Here is a 6,311-nt window from a genome sequence, read left to right on the forward strand (position 1 = left end):
TGTCTTATATAACAATTTGTTCTGATATTAAAAGCTGTTAGAGGTACGTTTAATTTCTAGCTTAACTCTGCCTGGTTCGCTCTCACATCCATTTGTTCTTGTGATGTTTTTCTTTGTTGTTATAAAAAAAACTCTCCTAGTACTTGGTGTTTTATGTTGGAGTCCCTTCTCACTATTCTTCTTGCTCAAGTAAGCAGATCCAGTCCTGCAAATCTCTCAAGATATAGTTTTCCTCACGGAGTGCTTTAAAGCAGTCTCACCCTTGACACATACTTTTTCCTCAGCACATTTTCTTTCCTTCCCTTGACTTGCTTCAGGCACCCAGGAGGCATCCCTTTCTCTGTGCACCATCATCCCCAAAGCTCTGGTTGCTGTTGGTGCTGCTTGCCAGGTTTCTGCTGACAGCCTACAGTACCGTGTCCACATAACATGAGTGTTGGCTGCCTGCAGTTCAACTCCTGGGCACCACAGCAACTACAGCCTCAGTAATCAGGTGCTCTGAACATTCATATTTCACTTAGGTACCCTTTCCCAAGCCTTTCCAAGGCAATCTTGCATCTTGCAACACCACTAGACAGGGTCCGATTTATTGTTGACTGCGAAAAATTGGTTTTCTAATTGTTTTTTTTTTTTTTTGGTCTTTGTAGCCAACAGTATAGAAAGAATTGCTGTGGCCTGGATCATATTAGCCATCAATGTGAGCTATTTCCAGTGGCATTGGCTGAAAATATCTCATAACTCTGGCTGTCATAGCAAAACATCTTTAATACACGACTTAGTCATTTCTGATAGCCGCTGAGTTCACTGCATTCACCAAAAGATTTTAGGCATCAAGGAAGGTAACAACACAACCTGTTGTTACTTAACCTTGTGCAGACTGATTGTCTTTGTCTTGAAACCATAGTGATGAGAAGTAAGTAAGGAGGCCATAGCCTCCTTGTCCTATGTTGCATAATATTTGTGTGGAAGGCCCTGAAGGAGAGGGAGAATTACCTGGAGTGTTTTTCAGAACTGATGGTATTTGGAAGAGCAGGAATTGCCCCGGGGCAGAGAAGTAACATACAAATAAAAGGCTGTTAAATAATAAATAGTTGCAGTGAAGCTGAGGTGTCTTTACCTTGATGTTTGTTGGAGGCAAAGAATAAGCCTCAGGTGCAGAAGGTAAGTCTTGCTTAGGAGTTTTTGACGCAGCAGCTAATATACAAAGCCCAAGCAACTGATTCAGACCAGTTGCTGTGTTGAATGCCTGTCAGCACAATCTCTTCTTTTCCACACTTATCTCCCTCTCCTGCCCTGGTTCGCTGCACTCCCTTTGTGCCACCCATCCTTGGTTAGAAGGCAAGGTGCCATGTTTGTGTTGCACCTGGCACAATTGGGCTCCCAAGGTCACTGCCACCTGTGGGTGCACCCCAGAGCTAACAATGGTGTGCTCCTCATTATACTGGCGCAGCAGGTCACCCTGTACCTCTTGCTGATTTTCAGGACTGTGCTCTGGTAAGTCATCTCCTAAATTAGGGAGAAAAGACTAATACATTGGAAAGGTAAATGAGTCATTTATTTCAGGACTAATGGGTAAGAAGAAGTCTGGTTACTGATTTACCGCAGAGCTCGTTTACAAGTGCTATAGAACAAATAGGTTCTTGTGAGTAGGCATATCTGAAAAGGAACAATAAATATAATACAATAACAACAAAACTGTATCAAAGCTGTCAGTAGAAACAGAAAGGTTGTCTGCCTAATTCGCCGAATTCCAAAGGGGGGGGGGGGGGGGGGGGGGGAGAAAAAGTAAAAGAGAAAATGAGAAAAGAAAAAGAAAGAAGAAAGGAAAAAGGAACTAAATATTAAAAAGAAGAAGAAAAAAAAAAAGGGGGGGAGACGGACGGACACAAAGGCAAAGAAAAAGAAAAAAGAAAAAAGAAAAGGAAAAGGGGAAAGGATTGTTGAAAAAACCTACATACAAATAAAGTATTAGTTTAAAATGAACCAGGACTCATACAGAACAAACCATGTGTAACTCCCTAAGGCAGGTCATAAATGCCTTTTTCTAAGATTTCTACTCCTTCTCATTGCTTTTAGGGTATTACATTCCAAAACCTGCTTCACGGTTGCAGAGATACCATGGGAATTCCAAACTGGGATGAAACAAAGAATCATAGAATCACAGAATGGCCTGCATTGCAAAGGACCACAATGATCATCCAGTTTCAGCCCCCCTGCAATGTGCAGGGTTGCCAACAAACAGACCAGGTAAGAAGTACTTTTATGAGCATTTTTTGTAATATCCTATGTTTATTCCCAAATCTATAAATACATTAAAACTTTGTAATTTTAAAAGTTTTCTGGGATCTGCAAAGAAGGAATCTGCTAAAGACCAAATTCAAGCAGAAACTATACAGAAAGTGATCTCATTTTACATGGTGGGAATAGAATGGGGAACGGATAGATAGTAAATGGCAGGTTAATATAATAGGAATGAGAATAACAGAGATGGCCTCTTCCAGTGAGATCCGGAAGAAGCTCTGAGTTATTTCCAGGTCCTGCAGTAAAATATTCGGATGGATCTAATTAAGACTTCGTGCTCATTTTCATAAACTGGATCAATGGGAGAAAAGTAGCATTTGTAACAGAGAACACAGTAACACCAGCTGTAGTTCATTCATTGAGTTTTGAGCATTAGTATGTCCTGGGTGCTTAGTGATACAAATAAGGGCATTTTCTTTCCTAAATAACTTATATTTAAGAATGGGATTCCAGATGCCTTCAACAGAAGAAATTCAGTTGAAGCTGGAACAGTTTATTTCCCAAATCTCACGCCCCAAATTCAGTGCCACAGTTTGTGTCAGAAACAGAAGGAGGAACGATGAGGATGCCAATAATGAAATCACAGTTACTTAATAAGACCCAGATCCTAACTAAGACTCTTAGCTTTAAACATATCAGTAATCCTATTGAATCTCCTGCAAATTGTGACAGTCCTTTAAATAGTGGTGTGTGCATGTCCTAAGCAACAGTACATGAGTGAGAGCATGGGCATAACAGCATTTGAAAGCAAGGAGGGAGGAAGAGTTCAATGAAGTAAGTTTAGCTGGGGCTTCCCAAGCAGAATCACAGCATGGGCAGATGCCACAAAGTAGCTTCTGCTTCCCTACCCCACACACACAGCTTCTTGCCCAGCTAAGCAGCTGGGAGGGAGCCGATCACCCTAAGCAGCTTAGTGCCGGGCAGCTCAGAGCACTAAATACAGATGGCACCCCCAGCACTCCACACCGCTGCCATTTTCAGGGGTCTCTCCCACTCTTAATTTGGCTTGAGCAGACAGAGCATCTTGCCAAGCACAAAGTAGTAGGATGCTACATTGGCCTCTGGGCAGGTGTATAAGGAGTCAGAGGCAGAAAGAACAGAGGTACATGAATTATGATAGCGCTGAAAATCACAGTCTTCCCATACATTTTTCCCCCCATTTGTAGCTTTATTTTTTCCACTATTTCAATAATATATATATATTTTCCATCACAAAGGGCAAGGCATCTGTATTCTTATATAGAATCACAGAATCATCAAGGTTGGAAAATATCTCTGAGATCACCCGGTCCAACCATCAGCCCACCCCCACCATGCCCACTGCCCACGTCCCTCAGTGCCACATCTACACGGCTCTTGAACACCTCCAGGGACGGTGACTGCACCACCTCCCTCGGCAGCCTGTGCCACTGCAGCACTGCTTATTCCAAGAAGAAATTGTTCCTGATATCCAACCTAAATATATAAAAATACTGTATTACACCACAAATAATTTGTGGGAATTCCAGCAAAGCCACAAGCTACAATGAAAATAACACAGTGTGGGGAGAAACTAAGGAATAAACATTCCTTAGTCTACGTGTTGCCCACTGGTCATTCCCAAACTTCAGTCTTGATGGGCATCACCTGGGTTGGGATTAATGGCAAATAATTTTAGGTGGGTGTAGCAGAGAGTTCTTACCATGCACCAGTCACCCCTAGCTTTTCAGAGTCAGTGCAGAGAAATGGACTTTAGTGCCATGACCATACAGCCTATTTCAGATGTAAAGCTGGGGATGAGATGTCATTCCCCTAGATCTCTGCTGCACTCTTGGGCTTGCAGAAATTGAGATTGTCCACACTGACCATGATGAATGTCTCACTGAATCACAGAATTATGGGATTATAAGGGTTGGAAGGGATCTCTGGAGATCATCTAGTCCAATCCCCTGCTAAAGCAGGTTCCCTACAGTAGATTGCACAGGAAAGTGTCCAGGAGCATCTTGAATATCTTCAGAGAAGGAGACTTCATGGCCTGTCTGCTCACTTATACTGACCACTCAGTTCACTGATTGTCCTCTTCTACTCTGCACTTCTGGTGCCCCACCTGAAGTACTGCATTTAGGCCTGGGCCCCCCAGCACAAGAATGACATGAAGCTGTTGGAGTGGGTCCAAAGGAGGGCACGAAGATGATCAGAAGGCTGGAGCAGCTCTCTGTGAGGAAAGTCTGAGGGAGCTGAGCTTGTTCAGCCAGGAAAAGAGAAGACAACGGGGAGACCTCATTGCAGCCTTCCATTTACATGGTCTGATAGTGATAGGACAAAAGGGAATGGCTTTAAACTAAAAAAAAAGGGAAATTTAGGTTAGATGTTAGAAGGAAATTCTTTCCTCAGAGGGCAGTGAGGTGCTGGCATAGCTGCCCAGAGCAGCTGTGGTGCCCCGTCCCTGGATGGGGCCATGGGCAGCCTGAGCTGGTGGGGGGTGGCCCTGACCATGGCAGGGGTTAGAACTACATGGTCTTTAATGTCACTTCCAACCTGATCTATTCTATGATTCTATAAAATGTAAGTGGCATTTTTTCCTGACCTTAGGATGTGAAATGATAACTGCACGATTCCCCATGCAGTGAAGGGTGGAAAGGAAGTGACAAGAATCCAAGCAAACACAGCGTAATTGATAGCACCCCATGAGGCTGTGAAGGGATCACCATGCTGCCCACTAATGTTGAACATATGTGATATTTAATTACCTGCACTCAGCTTCTAAATGAAGAAGGTGTGCAGTAATCCTTCCCAAAGCTGAACTAGGGAAATAATATTTATTAGCTGAGGGCCTATGTTAGAAACAGATGGGATGTAAAGAGCTTGAAGACAATGTAAGAGAGCATGATGTAGGAGAGATTAATTGTTAAGTAATTGCTCAGTAATTGAGAAGAGTGTTGGGCAGAGTGGGCTGCTACAGCAGGCAGCACAGACCCAGTCACATGGCATTGCCAGGTCCTAACTCCACCAAAATGAAGAAAGCATCTGTGTGTATACCTGTGGAAAGATGCAAAGGATGGCAATGCTCATGGCTTGCCTGCTCCACTGCCTCCAGCTCTGCTCTGTCTTACACGTGAGAACTATAAAATGCCGTACATGGGGTGCAACCTTTGGGCCACATGTTAAGGTCCCTTCAGCAAGACCTGAGATGACTGAAACAGCCCTATCTGTGTAGAAATAGAGGCGACTGAGATGTGTCAGCCTATTGATATTAAAACCCATAAGAGAAGCTTATGGGTCCAGCTACAAGACTGCTATTGCTAGATGCTAAGCCCATCATTGCCAGGTGTCCAGATCTCCCAGAAGCATCCCTGGTGACCACATCTGCCCAGCAGGTCAGGCTGCATCTCCCTGTTCTTCTGCCTCACTAGCAAAGCAACTCTAGGCAAGCACAACTTCTATGGAAAGTAGCTGTCAGATTATTATCAGAGTGGGTATTTGTCTGACTGAATTATTCATTGCTTTTTCTTCTGTTTCCCCTTGGCGGTTCACTTTTCCACCCACTGCTCCCTCTGCACTTTAGAAAACTAGGAACTACCTTCTGTCAGAAGGGGACAAATAGGGAAGGTGTGTGGTGTGGCTTTGGGATGCCAGTGGGGTTTGGGTCTCCATTATCTGACTCTGTGATGCCTCCACAGTCTGGATATCCATCATCTAACTCAGTGCCACTGGGGTCTGGATCTCAGGCATCACTGGGATCTGGATCTCCATTATCTGACTCTGTGATGCCACCACAGTCTGCATATCCATCATTTGACTCTACGGTGCCATTGGGATCTGGATCTCAGGCATTACTGGGATCTGGATCTCCATCATCTGACTCTGTGATGCCATTGGGCTCCAGATTTCTTTCACCCAAATCTGTGCTGCCACTGGAGCCTGGTCCTCCATCACACAAATCTGGGGTTGGAACCAGACTATCTATGAGGTCACTACCAAGCAAAGCCATTCTATGACCTGTGAAACAGCCAGTGCTTCTCTACCATCAG

This window comes from Excalfactoria chinensis, chromosome 1 (genome assembly GCF_039878825.1).
Source record: "Excalfactoria chinensis isolate bCotChi1 chromosome 1, bCotChi1.hap2, whole genome shotgun sequence".
Taxonomy (NCBI): Eukaryota; Metazoa; Chordata; class Aves; order Galliformes; family Phasianidae; genus Excalfactoria; species Excalfactoria chinensis.